Source organism: Nothoprocta perdicaria, unplaced genomic scaffold (genome assembly GCF_003342845.1).
Source record: "Nothoprocta perdicaria isolate Ctin4 unplaced genomic scaffold, notPer1 scaffold_1, whole genome shotgun sequence".
Classification (NCBI taxonomy): Eukaryota; Metazoa; Chordata; class Aves; order Tinamiformes; family Tinamidae; genus Nothoprocta; species Nothoprocta perdicaria.
Genome location: NW_020454093.1, coordinates 14,283,082 through 14,302,072, shown reverse-complemented (window position 1 = coordinate 14,302,072; position 18,991 = coordinate 14,283,082). Strand labels below are relative to the sequence as shown.

Sequence of the window (18,991 nt, the reverse complement as noted above, 5' to 3'; positions counted from 1 at the left end):
TGGTGCAATGTGCTTTTGAATATAGAGGTATATCAGATATGGGTTTTGACTGAGGTCTATGGCTAATAGAATAATACAAGTATTARGGAAATGAATTAATAATAATTTGGATTAGTACAAACTGAATAGCAGGTAATCATTTTTCTCTTTTTTTTTTATGGTGTTTCATCAAATTTTCCAGAAAATTTGAGGATTTTTTTTCAAATCTTCAGTGTTCACTGTTACTCTAGTATCAGTAAACAATAAAATGTTTATTTTCATTTCCGTTAATTATTATAAGTTTAATAGAAAAAAAATGTCAGTTTTCTTTTAGAAGGTACAGAGGTCAATTTCATGTCCAATTTTATCAGCAAGTGGGACATTAGCCCATTTTCTAGCTATACCTCTGAATTTTTCTCCTGTGTAATTCATTTGAGTAGTAGTAGATATTCCATAGAACCATAATCCTTGAGAATTAGTTGCTGCTTATTTTCTATTATTTCCCTCCCTTGAATTACAATGATGCAATGATGCTCGTGCTGCAAAAGGTGGTTTAGCATCCCTATATTTTTTTTCAGGGATCATTTATTTTATTATRTCTCTGGTTTGAAAACAGTGAGGGGCCAGATATTGTTCCATCCTTAATCATGAATGYCATTAGAGTCACATATCCTAATAAACAATGCTTAGCTGAGAAGTAACAAGTGGAACAAGAAGCCCATTCATTTTTTTTTCAGCGTTTGTTATAATTTAAGAGTTTTTACCCGAGACACCTGCATTTTAAAGTAATTTCTTTTTCAGAAGAGGGCCAGAGGAGAAGGGCAAATAATACCAAAACATCAAATTTAAAAGTTATGCATGCCTTATTTCTCCTTATTTCTTACACTTCAGTGGTGCTAAGCAAATTTAAACTTTGGCATGATTTAAAGCATTGCTACCAGCTTGTAATGCTATGTGAGGATGTCTCCGTACTTTATYATAGGTGATACATTTTCTCTGTCTCCAGGTTTGCATCTAGCCAAGTCACAGAATGATTTAGCAAACTCAGGTAGAATACAACAGCAGCTAGATATTAGTCCTGCCAAGAAAAAATAAAYATATTGTGTATTATATTACTACTATTGTGGTTTACAAAATAGAAAGAAACTAAAGCCAAGCAAAGTATCAAAATACATAAATAAAGGACCGTAGTGTTAAACCATTCCTCAGAGCCRCTGTAATTATGGCAAGTTGAGACCGGTGAAAGAGAACCTGAGAAATTCCAGAGAGYAGCTCAGGCAGCAACGCTCTGCAAACGCCTCAGACAACCCTCCGTCTGGCCTGGCTGCCTGCGCGGGGGTCCCGCTGCCTTCAGGGGCTGCTCGGGKTCTGCAGGCTCCCTGCTCGCTGCTTGGAGGGTAGAAATGTCCCTATCACTCATCAAGAGCAAACTGCTTCAAACAGGCGAGCAGCACTGACGGACCCTTCGGCATTATCCAGACACAGGGGCCAAGGCCTCTGTATAGCACCATTGACTTSGGTGGAACTAAGCCAATTTACACTAACTGAGGATTTGGCCTGATATGGCTTTTATAAAGCTGGAAAAGGGAAAATGCAGAGTTTCCTGCAGCCTCCTGCAGATCGTGTTCGCGGAGCAGCACGGGGGAAAGGTGCCGGCGCCTCCGTCAGCGCGGCCTGTGTGGCRGCCTTGTCACGCAGGCGGTAGGAGATGCTAATGTTGTCCCAAGCCCGGCGCTCTGGTGAAGCCACCTCCTGCCTGTCACCACGAGGGACACAGCCCCAGCAGAAGGAGCACCAAGCTGTCAGCTCCCAGCAATGTTGAGAGCATTTAGTTTGTGCCACCACTCCATGCAGCAAGGGGGTATTTGGTCAWAAACTGGTCGCTTGGTCCTTGAGACCACCGCTGAGCGTATGGTGGGATGTCCCCATCCCAGCCCTGCCTTGAGTTAGGATCTCACTTTGTAACTATTCTGCTGGTGCCTTCAGTAAACGCTCCCCAGGGCCTCGGCTTGCCCCTAGGCCTTGAAGCTGTGTCCAGCTTCCCAAAGAGCGTCAACTCCAACACCTCCGTGCCCAGAGGGACACGGGCTCCCCACACTGTGGAGCCTCTCGCCGGGCACTTCTGCTCCCAAGTCAAGTATTGGGAAYGGGTCACTTTACAGTGAAATTAACTGATTCCTTATTTCTTTAATCAAACTGGTTTCCTTTATGTTAGACCTGCTGCTTTGCTTTTGGGCTGTTGTAACTCTATGCTGCAGAATTCAAAACTACCAAAAAGAAAAGTGTCCTCAGGCCTCAACACAGAAAGTAAAAATACATGGTAGAAACAGATGAATCCATTTCTTTTGTACTACAGGCCAAGGTGATTGATCATTTATTTACATACTTTTTTTTCTTTTTTTTTTTCCCCCCATAATTATTGCTGTCTGGCCACCCCTCTTTTCAGAGCTTTCTTTGTCTCCTTTGAAATTCAGGGACTGCTCTCATATTGCCTCAAGTCCTGAGGAAAAAAAAAAGAAAACTCACTTCCTATGCTGGAAGGATTCTCCTGTTTCACTCAAAATGCACCTTAAATCTTGCCTCTTCTTTTCCCCAGGTAAATAAGGAAAAAAAAAAAAAAAAAAAAAAAGCTATTTATCATCTTTTGTTACGCAAAAAGGTAACTAGCTTTTAAGTGAGATTAGGTTGCCAATCTGACTCCTCAGAAAAACTGCATTGCTCTGAGTTTCACACCTTGCAATTGGAAGTGGTCATTATGAGAATATTAGTATCAGTTAAAACATTTTTTCACCATCTTACGTATTTCTCAAAAACGTGTATGACTTTCTTGATGCCCTGCTTGGGTAAATGCAGGATAGCTGCAATCACAAAGATAAACACACACTGTGATGCCTCTTTGATGCTTTGAAGCTTCTGTTATTAGTGTTCTCTTCTTTATCCAGGTATACCTCTTTGTTTCATGTCCATAGGAAACATAACACTTAACCTCATGAAAGGATCCCAGATTGCATCTCCTGCCTGGAGATGGAAGCCTATTGTGGCTCTTTAGTCTCAGGTCCCACAGTCAGTCAGTGTCCCTTGGGCAGGCTGGCAACATCCTTTCTATCGGGAACCTCCAGAGCTTAATAATTCATGAATCTCAAATTCATTTCTAATATGCCAACACTGCTGGGTTTTATGTCTYCAGTTTTCAATATAAATGCACCGTACAGCTTCAGCAAATATGCTAATAGCAGTGTATGGAATGTATTATATTGAAAATCACAGCAAATGCAGATCAGAAAATATTTTTTACGTTCAAAAGGAAATAAAAAGGTAAGACAGAAAGGAGAACATGGTAAAAGAAAGCAAGGGGAGGGGTTGTCTTGTATTCATTTAGTTCTGAATATAAGAAAAAAACAATAACTTCTACAATTAAATTATTCTTCCATTAACTTCTCATCTATACAGTGTTTCCTCGTATAATGCAGTTTCACTTAATGATGTGATCTCTCCTTCCAGGCTCTTTTCTGATTTCTAGTATCTTAATAGTTTTTCCCCTCAGAATGCTTAGGGGTACCCATGCTGAGTATGGACATGACATCAATRGCATCAGTTGCACCTGTTTCACACTCAAAACAACCTCCCTCTTTTGTTTTCGCTCCCAGAGCTCTCTCTTCATTCTTGACATTYTTGCCTGAATCTCTTGCTCCCCCACCTGACAATCTAAGACTCTCCAAAGGCTCCCTTCTGACTGCCCTTTCTGTAACAAAGATCTTGATCCAGCAACGTAAAAATATATGCACAACATATCAYAAATAAGCCAAAATACATGAAGTTAAAGATGTACACTCGTTTCCATTGAATCAGCCTGCAGAGTACTGTGTCAATAATCAGGACATTATTGCATAGATATGTGTACTGTTCTCCAGGATTCAAATGMTGAAATTGCTTTTGTGAAAATATGACTGTAAGCTCAGATCTTCATTTCAGGTTCAATTTAACAGAAATCCAAAAGAGAATGTCACACCAATTAATGGTAGTGTCACTTTCTAGGTATTTTTCTTCCCAAGAATCTTTAGCTCTCGGTTTTGCACTGGGGTGAGTAAAAGAGATGAGTTAAAATGTTAAAATGATTCTGTTCATAAGGATTACACAAAACTGGCAGACTGAAACAACTAACAGTTGTTTTAGTTCTCCTGATGTATTTTAACTATATAGTCTAATTATACATCTCATTCAATTTACTAAAGTCCATATTCTCCTCCYCAGACAAACCAAATAATTAAATTATTATTATGCTGGTGAAGAATGAGAAACTGTACTTAAAAACAAAGTTAACTCTACATAYTTACTAATTCTTTAGTGGCATAACTCCATACTGTGAGAGACCCAAAATAACACTAAGAGTTAAACTGCATGTTAAGCACAGCTTACAGTGCAGAGAAGAGCTGAACCATTCCCCTGGGAAGAACAGGAATGCAGAGGAGCCCCTTCTGCCCTGGCTGCAAAAGGACTGCAATTCTACCAGGCATTTTCATGAGCTGCCCAAGGCAGGGGAAACTCCAAACTATTCCCTCCTCTCCTCATGTGTGAAATAAGAGTTTAGCTCCGAGCGAAGATTTAGATCACCTGAAGATTTGCTTTCCTAGGAAAGGTACTTTGCCTTCAGTATAGCTGGTAGGAAGGAACAACTGTCAGTCCTTTTCTGACTCTCAAGAAAATTATCAACTTGGTCGACTATTAAAAGAAAATCAACTGTGTCTTTAAAATGGGATAACAAATAGAAATATCCGCAGGCTAAAATATTACATTGTTTTTAGACATTCCTTAAAAAAATACATAAATATGTATGTGTATGTGTGTATATATAAAGAGAGAAAACATATAGTTTACTCTGATAAAATTCAGTCTTTATCATCTACGAAAAAAGCAACAGCCACCAAAGATTCCAGAGAAGCTTGTGACTGCACGGAGGAAGCTCCATCTACAAATACTGAGTATTAATCTTAAATCTAATCCTATAGAATAGCCTATTAGTATCAAGCAGGATGTTTAAATACTTTCCAATTTCCCTCTTAACAAGATTATCTATCAAGATTACATTTTATCTCTTTCATTATTCACTCTGGTGATGAAACTGCCTTTCTCTCCCATCATAAATGACCTGCAAATATCCGGGCTGGTCAGTGATGATCAACAGTGTGTCATATCAGAGTGTGCAGATGGCAGCAATGTCTGGAAGCAGAAATTTCACTGCCAACTCTCCCGAGAGTAGCCTATTAAAATGTTGCCTTTATGGAGAGTTGAGGTAGGCCACTTAGCATTTAATAAATGTTGAAATACTTAAGTTCTAAAATACATCAACATTTAATCTACAAATAACAGTAGACAGTATAAGTGTGCTACCACACACTATGGCTGTGGAAAATAAGCAGCAGTTGATGTCCCACGTGTAGAAACAGCTTGTTGTTCCTGTAGCTGCTACTTGTGAATTGGCTGTTTTTCTAAACACCTTAACCATAAAAATCTTCAGAACATGCTTATTTTATTCAAAATATGGAAGTAGGCCCCTTTCCTGCTCTCATAGTATCACAATATTCAGGGTGAAGGCATCAAGCAAAGAATGAGTCAGATTTTAGTATTTCCTAGTGGAAAAAAAAAAAAAGAAGTTAAAAGAGAAAAAAGAAAATGAAGCTGACACTTTGAAATATGAAGATGACAAATGCATATTCAAACACTACTCCTGCAACAAAAATGTGCTTACAAGTACTCGAAGAGTCTAGTCATCAGCCCAGAATAAAGTCTGGCTATATTGTTTCACTTGATTTTCTTCATATAATATAGAATTCACTAAATCAATGAACAATCATTATTTTTATGTTTAAAAAGCAGAAGATAAACAAGACATGTTATCAATGTCAGACATATATCTCACTTGGCTCAGATATATCTGTGGATCAAACCTTTGTTATAGTTATTTATAGTCCTCTAAATAAAATCAAAATACAGTGCTGAAGGGATACTTTAGAGAGCCCAATCTGCTGGACAAAACCCTGACATCAGAAAATACCTGCTTGGTTGTGAGAGATGGTTCACAGCTTAAGTGCACTCTCCTGCTAATTGTGACAGGACACTTGCATCCCAGGAAATGGCAAGTGAGACTGATACTCTGAGCTTTCAGCAGGAGACTGAGTGTGTGTGTAACAGAGAGGGCATAATTAAATCATAATGAATAATTAGCAGCACACCAGGAGAGCAGAGAATCTTCTGGTAATACAGTGTTTTTCCAGTTCTTCTTGTTGCAAAGAATTAGAATCCATTAGAGAAGCTGGACCAATAAATTCAAATCATTCATCACTATGGAAAGCTTTGGATTTGACTATCAAAATTTGAACGGATTTAAGTTGTTACTGTCCTATGACCTTGCAACGATTTCCTAGGAATTCTGACATATGATACAGTACACTGTACAGAATCCCATCAAAGGGAGCAATTTCATCTCAGTAATCCYGGTACATTCTGCTGCTTCCAGGTGCTTGGGCATTTTTTCTGTTGAGTATATATCTAAATGTTTTCTCTTAATCTCTTAAGATTCGGTCATTACACGTTTCTCATCTGAACCTTCCAAATTCTTCTTTGAAAACTTGGAGGTCTTGACTTGTATTCACTTCCGAACTCTGTTCTAACAGTCCCTCGTTGTCACGATTTGCAGTTATTGGAAGACCTGCCTGGGATCTCTCTCTGTGCTTGCTTTATGCACTCAGCAGTCACTCAGCAATGGCACTATCACTCTCGGAAATGTAAAAACGTAGCTGGTGCTTCACACAACACAACGGGACTTCCAGTGACCACAGATCCGGGAATACACTTGAAAACCTAACAACTGGCAATCTTCCTGTTTCAGGAGATCATCTCCATTCTACACAGTGTTTTGCAAACAAAATATCTAGATGATGGTGTTACAAAAAGAACTTTAATTCTGCATGCATTTATACTGATTAAAATCATAGGATTCATTTCAAAATAGATTCAGAGTGTGTTGTTCATTTTTGAAACAGTATTTCACCAGTTTTCCTTATTTGTCTTTTCCAACCTCCTCTGTAACACCAGTGCAAAGTATTTTGGGTGCCGCACTTAAATTTATCAAGAAATGGATGAATTTGCTGATATGAGTTAATAGGTATCATGAAGCTCTTATAATCTCGCTTGTTTTCCATGTATACAAACCCCTCCACCTTTCTCTCCATGTTGCTGAGCATATATWTCTCTTACAAATGAATCCCATTCAGTCCTGCCTGGCACTTGCTCCTCTTCATTGACAAGCTCCTTTCCTTCATGTGTMGGTACCAGAGCATTAGACAGTCCACACTGTCATCAAGTTCATAGCACATCAACAACTCACTGATATTTATTTTCACCCTAAAAGTCTCAGGTGAAGATGTCTTGCTGCTGAGGCAATACCAAGGGAAGGTCACATAGAAACATGTAAAAGAGGAGTTGAACACAGTCCTTCCCTGTTTTCTTTACACAGCTGATGCTGCCAAAACATTTTGTTTGCATGCACAACTGAAAGCCTCCAGCTGAGCTATTTTCAGGAGTAATATTTATATTTAGTGGTCCTGTTCTGGCCTATGCTGCTCTTTACTTACATGRTTTTATTGCAGTGATTGTCCAGTAACTTCACAGTGTATTTTTTTACAGTAATTTTACAATCTTGACAAATTTAGAGTTTGTTTAAATTTCTATAGGGAAGAAGTGCCACTACAGGGATGCATTTAACACATGATTCTTCTCTATTCTATTGAAAGCCTTGTTGATTTAAAATACTGTATTCATCTTTGTTTGTTAAAGTCATCCATGCTTAATGCTTGTTTTTTACATTGTTTATAAGGCAACTAGGCAAGTTGTATGCCTGTTGGATCTCCTGGACTAATACTGTATGCTTGAACTGACTTCACATCCCAGCCTTTCCAAGCAAAAAGTGGGTTTTCTCCCTTGAGGTCAAGTCAAAGCAAAGGGCTTTGGATTGTCAATATTTCAGTGCTCAACTTGCTAAATACCTCGTGCACCTTGTCGTAGAATTGACAGCTATGCTGGGCTTGTCTTCTTTGCAAACCTAAAGCAACACTGAGTTTCTTGAACTATATGTCAGTTTATGTGAAGATACCCAGTTTCCTCACAGTATTTTCACATTGCTGCCTGGAGCAGTAGTTAAGGCCTATGTCTAAGCATAGTCCAGATAAAAGTCAGGTCTCATGGACTCTATTACTTCGTGCCAGCACTCTAGCTCCTCATAGACACAGGGTGTAAATGCTGCTTTGTGGACTGCTAAGCATGATTTTTTGTAGAGTCCTTTGGAGGATGTGGCCTCCAGCTGTGCAGCAGTGGCAAGAGCACGAAAACAAAGACTCCGAGCAGCCCGTACGGCCTGTAGAGACTGCAACAGAAAAGCAGCCAAGGATCCATTTAACATGCTCAAATAAAACACGGTGACATGCTCAAGGCTTTGTAGGAAATGCCTGGCAGATACAGAAGCAGTCTTCCAAACCAGGACCAGTTCTGCCCTCAGACATCTATTCTCCTTTTCTTGTGTGCTCTACCCAACCCAAATGCCTTCCAGCCACTGTGTGAGCGGGTGACTTACTGGCATCCCCCTCCTGCTGCACTGCCAACCCCCTCAGCGACAGCACGGGTGTCAACGCATGTCACATTGGCCAAAACTTCATAGACCGGCTGCATGGCCATGCAACTGAAGCATAGGATATCAATGTCTAGAAGTATTAGTCTAAAAGCCAAATACAGCAATTTTTAATATGATTTCAGTAGGACATTGATAAAACTAATTTTTGAGTAATAATTGCCTAAAATTAAGCYTTGCCCTAATACAAAAGGGGAAGGTGGCAGGGAGAGAAATGAAATGTCTGAGATGTGGTAGAAGAAGAATGATTAAAAAACTATAACTGTTATCTAAAGTGACAAGGAATAAGACTAGAATTGAGTCAAAGATAATAAAGATGAATTAAAATGTTAGCTAAATACAGAAAAAAAAAAAAAGAGTCATTCATGGGAAAATACCTACCCCTATAAACCAGCTGAGAATGGCAAGAAAAAATGTTTTCTGAGTTCTTTCTGTATACTGTGTTTGCTATGAGAATGATAATAAAGTCTGCATCCTGTACATTTTTATAATCTTTCCAATAAGTTACTGAACACCATTTAAATGTAGATTGCCTTTTTACTGTGTGTCTTCTGAACAAAGAAAAATTATTGGCCTTTTGATACCACAGGATTTCACTACAGGAACAATCCTATCAGGGCAGGTTGTCATGATTTCATGAGCTTCTTCTCCCCCAACATAAATGTCATTCTTTAAAAGAAATAGCAGTGTAATATAAAGTATATTTTAATCATGCCATCTAATTACAAAGAAAAGTAAATCACTTAAAAAACACATGCAAAGTATCTTCACAACTGTATAACAAAAAAGAATAATTAGCCATAAAATAGGATAGTGCCATTTTGACAGACTAATGGAGAACATGGGACTTGGGGAATGCTTCTCCCATTGGAATGCATGCCGACAGTGGAATATTGCTAAATTGTTAGAAGAAATTCAGACAATTTGAATCTGAATAATCTGAAAATTAGTTATTTAAATTTAATCAAACAACAACTCTGAAACTGCTTTTGACCCAAATTCAGATGCATTCTTGGAAACAGATTTCCTTTGTAATTATACAAACCTTGCAGATGTGCTAAGTGCAGTAATCCCTGTGCAATGCTGCTGATTTGCACCAGCGCAAGTGTAAGAATAAAGCCCCACTCCTGAAATGGCCAGATGCCTCTTGGGGAAACTCTGACAGAAAAATGAGAGCTTTATGGAGGCCGCAACCACAGCTCAGGCGTTAAGGAAACACCAATGGGCATTTTAAAAGTAGAATTTCAAATTCAGTATTAATATATATTCTTCCACAGAACTTWTTAGGTGAGATAAGTTGGTCATCTTCATTTTTACTATTAAAAAGCTGCCATGAAAATTCATTACCTTCATACTTAGAAACCTTTTCATTTTCTCCTATTTCAGTTCATTTTCCTTGATTACTGATGACCAGTCTCACTTATGGTGATCTAAACTAGGCCTTAGGCCTTAAACTAGGTCTCATTCCAAATATTACTGTGTTCTTTTGGACAAAAATTCCCTTGAATTTAACACTTCCTACAAATATTGTTATACAYTCTTTTCTAAGGCTAATGTTTGCCCTCACAGCTTAAGAATGTTTCTGAAGAACTTCTGATTTTTCTCTCTTGAAACACCAAAATATCAAAAATTCTATTTTCCATCACCGGAAAAGACACTTAGAGATGCTCCCACAAAAGATTCATTCTTCCTTGTGCATGTCAGTCATTCTCTTAGAAACTGGTACCCTGGTACCCTGGATGCTCAGTGTACCTATGCACATATGGCCTGGATAACAATTAATGGCCGTTAATTAGAGATCTGCACCTTGAAACTTCAAAGTAAATGGTGAAGGTRTAAACTCTAGCAGCCTGGTAAGCGGTGCAGCCCGTGTGGCAGCAAACCACACCACACTTCGCACACCTCCAGTGCAAACCACCAGCTTGGGGAACACATCACACAGAGGGGCTCTGCAAGGCTGCGTCCTGGCCTGGGGACAGTGTCTGCTGGGCTTAGTTGTGTACGAGCCCATAAACCAGAGCACCTCGCATGACAAGAATGATGGACAGGTATCAAAAACGCCAGTTTAAATAGCTTCACATATAGCGGAGACTCCTTCAGCTGCAGTTCGTGGTCCCCTTTGACATTTTGCCTGTTTTGGAGGCAAAAAAGAACAAAACACACAAAATACGAAAAACTTTTCAGGAGGTATGAGTGAGAGGCCTGTGTTGATTTCTGTGCCACAACTACTGCTCTGAAGGACTGTATTTAGCAAATAGTAAATACTCTTGACAAGTTCTTTCTAAATGGGAGATTAGGATTATATACAGATTTCCCTTTGCATTTATTTTTTCTTGCAGTGAAAGGGCAATTTATAGAAATTTCATTAAAATTGCTCATTGCAGTAGCTATAGGTCACCCCAACACATTCAGTAGTCAGATATTTGAAGTAATTCCTAAATAGATGACGGAAAAATGCAATCTTATTCCAATAACTTGTGTAGTTTATTGGTATAATCCTTGTAATTAACTCCTACTTATCACATATGGACCTCAAACCCAAATGTAACCTGACATTCCCTTCAGTTAAGTAAGTAGTGTAAATCACTGACATCATTCCATATAAACATCATAATTTAGGACACACACCCCAGTTAACCTAAYGGGATTAAGTATCTTTAACCCTTCAGAGACTCTTGTGCTTCACCAGTCTTCCTCTCTTTGGTGCGTCAAATGGCACAGCTCCCAAATGCAATTTATCACATACCTGGGAAGATTCCACAGAAACAAACAGGAAAATCTAAGCTAGCACAATGCTGGAGTTTGTTATCACAGAAGTTCATTATCATTCCAGTCACGGACCATCAAAACTACGCAGGGAAGATCAAGGTGGATTTTCTGCAGCACCAAGGCAGGGGGAGACCAGCATAATTTCCATCATACACCTAGTTTCTGAAACTGCTCCTCACTGTGGGTGTTGGGTTGCTGCTGTTGAGAGAAAGTGAGGGATCTGCCCATTTGTGAATGGAGACAAAAGAGACTTCTCTGAGCTGATGTGTGAGGAGCASGAGTGGAAGGGAGGAGCTCTGTACCTACCTGGAGATCTTCTGAAAAACAGTCTGAATTAGTAGGGTTTTGTGTAGGACCCTGTCTGGCATTGCCTRTTTGTAATGAAAGGAAAATTACTGAATGTGTGTTGTCCCGAGACCAGATTAAATCACATAGGAGGAAACAAATAAATCATAGTTGCTTGCAAACCTGCTTGCGTAAATAGGACGGGTAGAGTAGTGGTCACTGAAAAGTGAATCTGACTCATTTGGGGCTTCCTTTTTTCACTCAAACCTATAAGATTGGTGGTGTTCACACACACACAAGTGCCTTGTTTGTCTACTGATTCAGCATAAAGCAAATCATTTGTCACATTTAATGTTGTTGCTGTTTCTGTGTGGTGAACCAACTTAATTCTTAAATATAAAAACTAGGAATGTAAATGTATCATTCATTAGCAACCAATTATAAGCTATGTATTCATTCTTCCATACCTTTTGCCTACCACTTGGTATAAATACTCAGACTAAATCAAAAGATGTCTTTCCTCCAAAATAAAAAAAAACGTTCAGCCAATCCAACCCAAAAAGCTGTGTTCCTTCCCCAAATCTCCACAACACTTCACCAGCCCCATTCTCTTCCAAATCTTGAACTGACATTGAGAAGTTGCAGGATTTTCTTCAGAACTAAGACTGGTACTAGATTCTCTTTGCCACTTTGGATTGCTACTGTTGTAGCCTTCCCTTGTGTTTTTCTCCTGCCTGGAAATTACAAGATGTAAACTAAATATAAAGTAGGTTCTTCCTTTGAACTTTAAAAGAGATTCATCATATTTGTTCTAATGCAGAGCAGCAGAAAATTATATGATTAAAATACTCTCCTTTTGTTTCACATTTCTTTGACTCTAGATCAAAGGATAGCTTTCTACTGGTCCATCCTGCTTCCTATAGTTTCATTTCCTTACATATGTGCTGTGTATATATTATATTAAAAAAAAGCTATGAGCAACTCTGCTATTCACAAACTGTTGCCTCCATCTCATCTTTCTTGGTATCAGCAGCTATTTTGCCATTCATTTGAGCCTTTACATAAATATATTCTATATGATTACGTAGACATGGCACCTCCTCCCAAATCTCTTCAGCAATTTCCACCCAAGGGAGATTATGTGACTTTCTCTGACCTATCAGGAGCCTCAGCACTGAACTCTGCCTAATCTTGTCTGATTAGCAAGCTTATGCTCTGTTCTGGTGATAGGATTTATCATGTACAAGATTTCAACATGTGAGTGTCTCATGATATTTTCTTTCTTTAAATTCTCAAGGTGAAGATCTTTTTACAGTCTGACTTCACTGACCTATAGGCTTAAAACAGAATTTTCAAATACCATTATTTGCTAATTTGTACAAGTTTTTGACCATTGCAAATCTAAATAGAAAAGTAATTCATTCCTCAACAGTGTTTTCAAGAAATAAGCTATTTAGCAGAYCTGAGACTAATTTTGTGTGCAAAAATTTCTGAATAATGCAGTTTTTTTAGCTTACAGAATAAGCATAGTGAACATACTACAATGTACAGTAATATTTATATTAGAATTATATCCAATTAAGTCTATATACTGTCTAACACTACAAAAAATGAGAAAAAAAACACATTCTACCAAATTTCAACAGCTGCTATTCTAAATATGTGAAGATGTCTAATAGCTTAACTGAGTAAGTGTCCAGTTAAGATGAGCATGTAAATCTTCAGTGGAGTCAAGGYCAAAGTCATACCCATAGCCTACAGGCACATCATCATTCTAGATGGCTGCTTAGGGTCCTATTTGGGGTCACTGATGTTAATGGAGCTTCAGGCATTTGCGCTAACGTGAGCAGAATTGGATCCAAATTTGATCCGAACTTATCAAGCTGTCAGAGTTATGAGTAAATGACATTAGTCTGCCATGATATGTACCTGGGGTTCAGAGAATGTCGTCGATGGGAATTTGGGGTAATTAGTGAGGGCACCTAAAYGTCTGGATTGAAAATGGACTCATTAATTTCAGAGTGTTAAAACCAAATCAATATTTAGGGAAACATAACTAAAATCATTCAATATTGCTTATTTTCCAGAACCCGTTTTGGTTTTCTCAGTCTCTAGCTGGAAGTGTTTCTCATCTTAGTCTTAACTATCTCCTTAATTTACCCTGCTATATCTTCTGCAAGAATTTTGCAATGAGGACAAAATAGGTTTTTATATTGGTTACAGCACTGAGGACAGCATGGGAGAGCAGGCATGTAGGGGGCAAATGTGTCACCAAAGCAGTATGTAATAACTGCAAAAGAAACTTTAAATGAAGCRTTCAAGGTGAAGTGTTGTAGCTGATGTTACTTCTTTCTCACTTGTGGGTCCTCTCACAGAGAATAGTTAGTAACAGAAGAGATTCTGCTTTCAGCTCATATAGGAAAAACCGTAATTTCTTGAATATAATGTTAATGGCTTTAAGAATACAATAGTCTATTTTTTTTTCCTTTTTAGAAGGTGGAACTAAAGAATCCCTGCATAACAGCAGAAAAAAATTATCCTYTCAAAGAACTGCTGGGAGTCTCTGCCTCAGACACTTGGGCGTCAAAATTGTTCTTCTTCTAACAATTGGCAGGCAACCTTTTTATTAACAAAGAAGTTCTTCCAAAATTCCTTTGCATTATTCTGGCATAAATTCTACTAAGATAACTACAGCAAAATTGTGCATAATTGATTAAAGACAAACATCCCAAACACTGCAAATACCAGACCTTTCTTAGCCAAGGCACTTGGGTTGGTGGTGGGCMGAAAAATTGACAAGACCTAATATTTTGAACAAATAATTGAATGCAATCTTCCTACAAGTCCAGATGTTGAATTTAAGTTGTAATTCCATATATTCTTCAGCCACACCCTATTGTTTTATAATATTATGCATATTCCTAATATTATGAAAGAATCTGGAGAAGCAAAAGACAAACAGAAGGCTCTAAAGCGAGATGCCAGGATTTAGCTCGGAGGGAAAAAAGTCGTGTCACTAGTGACAACTGTTTTCTCATATGTGCAAGAATCACCAAGGAGAAGGTAAAAGCAAAGGAGTTGATGGAATAAAAATAAGGAGAGAGAGAGAGAGAGAGAGAGATACAAAAAGTGGGGAGGGTGTTTGTACATTCCAAAGTACATTCCAAAAAGCTCAGAACTTCATAAAAATACAAGATGAAAGAAACTAATATGGTTGATCTGCTCAAGCAGTTTGTCCTCCCAAACGTAGGGAGGATTGTTTGAGGACCATTTTCAAGGAAGAACTGCAAGCTTTCCTATTGGAAATAATAATGGAAGTAACTAGGACCGCAGCTGAAATAGGGTCAATATGAACAGATTTTACTTTTAATCCAGAGGATAAATAAATAGATACTGTAGAGATGGGGAATGCTGGAGCATTTGAGGGACTTGATGCTTCACAAGTACCATTAATACATGATCCTGGGGAAGTGAGAGCAGGGATAAAAGACAACAGAACTTTGATTTCTGAAGCATTTATTAGGAAAAAAAAACTTCATAAATCTTCATACTATGCCAAMCAGCAAAAGCAGTAGCAACCAAAGATAGGAAGCGGCATATAACTGGAGTAGTTACACACAAAGAAGGTGAATATACTTAGGGTTCTCTTATGAAATATGGAAATATCAAACAACTGGCCCATCACTGCAAGCAAAACTCTTTTTTTCTATATATTAGTGAGAAAGAAACAGAAGTCTTTTAACTATCACTTCTATATTTTCATCACACTATTACATAATAAACTCAACAAGGTCAGGTTGGCCAGCCTTTGAAGTAGAGAAATGCCCAAAATATGCAAAGAACCTTTTTTTATTTCCTCTGACAAGCCTGTCCCATCTGCACTTAAAGCAAACCTTCTCATTAAGGGAAGAGTGACACCATCTTTTTATGATTTTACCAAAGTATACCTTGAGTAATTAAATTATTTTTACCCAAATTCTTCCTGCATTTTTTTTTTGCAGGGAAGAATAATATTTACTATTGTATTAAAGGTACCTGAGGAGCATTGCTTCATTTGATTACATCGTCCCATTTCATCCCAAAAGTGACCACATTCATCACTGTTAAACTGCTTCTTGTATATCAGTGACAGGAAAAAGCATTTTCTTCTTTAAAGGTATCAAATAAAACTAAGATACTATTATAAATGTACCTCTCAACTGGTATTGATTGACAGATTTAATTACTGGGAAGCAAATCACAGAGTAAATCGTTATTATAATGACACACAGAATGCTCCTGCAATTAAGGCCTGGCTTTCTGGTTTAAACCCCACTGTACATTGTAATATTTCAGTAGTCTAAAATGCCCCGGGGCTTTATGAACAATATGCTATTAGTACAGATAGAAAATAATATATATATTTTATATATATATATTATATATATATATCCTAAGAACAATGTATAGATTTCTGCTTTTTCCTACCGAACTGGAAATTATGTTCTTCTGTTTTGAGCATACATGTAAGAAGTAACATTTTCAAGCAGTAAATAGATGGAGCCATTTCACTATATTAAAAAATGATATAGTACTTGTACATTTGGAAATTGTTATTGAGCGTGCAGCATAATTACTTTTCCCAACCTCATTTCTTTTGACGCTGATTCCATCATTTATCTACAAGGGATTTTGTTTCCCTACTCACAATCATGTCAATGCAAGCATACTGGGATACACTAACAGTACACAGTAACAGAGGAAAACACCCTGTCTTTATTTCATAGTGCCTTACATGCCATAATCATCCCAAAGCACTGTAAAAGATTTTTAGGCACAGAATTTTTTCCTCACATAAAAATAAAGTATTTTAGATGTATTTGTGAAACTAATATTTTAAATATACAGAGACTGAAAATGATGGAATGTTATGGTGAAAATTCACTGGTTTTGCATGAACTGTGGATGTGTGTCAGACAGGCTAACAGAACATAGAGGATTTAGGAAGTCAAATCATTTCTTCCTCTCAGTTCGCAGCCTTGTAGCCTTCCCTTCTCCAGTTACACCTTTTTTTTYCTTAGAGTAACCAAAATAATTTTTACATAGATGAACCATAAAATGTTGGAATAATACTTTTAAATAAAGCATAACAACAGTTCAGCATTAGTAAATTAATTTTAACAGCATTAGGAAAAAAAAAAAGAAAGATTAAATACCACATCTTCTGACTCAGGCATTTTCTAAGTACAGCTTTCCTTCTCACACTCCTTATGAGAGACCATGACAATCGCTTATATCCAATAACAGAAAGTCATAATGGAAAGGAAAAGGGAAAAAAAAAAAAGAAAAAGGAAAAAAAAAAAAAAGCAACATGCTGGGCAGGACAGATGCCAGTAATAAAACCCATTCTGTAGAAATAAAGGGGAGATAGTGGCGGTTTCTATGGTAATAAGTAAAAAGTAGAAGAATMTGATATGAAAGTATCATGTAATATTTCTTTGGAAAATGCAAAGGAACAGAGTTGCCATGCAATTCCCTAGAAAATGTGTATTCCTCTAGATGCATCCAGTACCGTTGTGAAAAGTAAAATACAAACTAAGTTAAAATTAGTTAGTCATTTGTTTCAATTATTACCATAAGAACAAAAAGATATGTATCAAATATTCAAATAAATAAATTTAGACTACTTTGTATTTCCTTTTATTTTAATCCTTCCTTGGAAAAGGTTAAGGAAAAGAAACAAAAATCACTTTTTCCAAACACATGATTTTCAGTTCAGGAGATGACCCCAAAATTCATTGTCTTTCCCAGTTTCATACACATATGAAGTTTATTTTACACTACATAAGAACAAAGATGTTACCTTCATGCAATAACAGCTGCTTATGAAAGTCACTAACTTCTTCAGAGCAGAGCTTTACATCCCTGTGAGTCCATAGGAAATTTTTACTGACAGTATTGGATTTTAGGTAAGGAATCTGAATGATTCATCAAGCAAATGCATCCAATAAAACAAAACTATACCACAAATACATACATATAAAAAGCAGAAGACACTGATATATGTTATTTGCAATAGAACATACACAGTGACAGGCAAGCAGACTTACCAGGGAGAGCTGCTTCCAAGGCTTGTGCAGGGAAGCCATCGTCATCACCAATGGATTTAACAAGTGCAACTCCTGATTCCCTTGCACAATTCTAGGCCTGCCTAGCTTATATCCCTTAAACCAGCACAGCYCTGCTCTTACAACATCTAAAATGTATCTAATCAACAATAAATATAACAACATAGCAAAAATTATCAAAAACAAATCCAAACAAACTTCAATAGCAAACCTCTGTTTTGAGTTGGAGAGAGAYGTCTATCTTCTATAGATTGCTGCAGTCTGTAGAAGAAAGAATCAAAACRTTAAAAGGGAATAAAATTTATTATTTGCTACTATGAATAGTGTTAATGGGCAAAGAGCTTCTTGACTGCAGGGCTATGGTTTAAGCTTAATTTAATATAGTTTGATATGTTAAATGTAATAATCACAACCAGGGATCAAGGCCAGCCTCAAGACATCCACAGCAATGGCCACAGATCAGATTTTGATGCTTTGCAGCTGATGCTTAAATGCAGACTCATTAGAAATAGATGATTTCAAGATAGGTATAATCTAAAAAGCTTTAAAACAAAGACTAGATCAAATCATTAGTATCTGAGAAAGAATTCTGGTTTTATCTTCCTTATGTTACTTTGGATCTATATAGGTTGCTCTGAGGAATTATATTCATACAGGCATAAATCCCATTAACTCCAGGCTGCAATGAATTATTACAAATCATGTCAGTCATCAATGTCTCATTAGAGATGGAATTTGAATATTTTCTTTCTTGAAAACCTACATTCCATCAGGATGCACATATTTGATGTATAAAATCACAATGCAAAGCTTTGCCTGAATTAATAAAGGACAATCATTCACAATAAAACTAAGCACTTACCTTGCCACTACTCCACCACCTTCTCACGGCTGATTTTACTCCGTAAAGTAGATATAAAATCTAAGAATCATGAAGGATTGAAAAGAAACTCATTTAATCCTTTCCCTTGCCCAAAGCAAAATCTAAACTATTCACCCCACTTGTCCCCCAAACCTCCAGTGACAGAGATTCTACAATTTGCCTGGACCACCTATTCCAGTACTTAGGCAGTCAGTATCCTGGCATTTAAAATGTTGGATTTCTCTTCAATGTTAAATTTAAATCTCCCTTGCTGGAAGTGGAGCTGTTCTGTCCCATTCATCCACTGCT

At 37.5% G+C, this 18,991-nt stretch overlaps 1 long non-coding RNA gene across 1 annotated transcript; it reads right to left on the bottom strand.

Moving 5' to 3' along the window:
• Positions 1–18,011: 18,011 nt before the first annotated feature.
• On the bottom strand, positions 18,012–18,741 carry LOC112946753. Its single transcript, XR_003249290.1, has 2 exons — positions 18,683–18,741; positions 18,012–18,081 (listed from the first exon to the last, which is right to left on the bottom strand). It is a non-coding gene; the product is annotated as an uncharacterized LOC112946753 (long non-coding RNA).
• Positions 18,742–18,991: the final 250 nt, after the last annotated feature.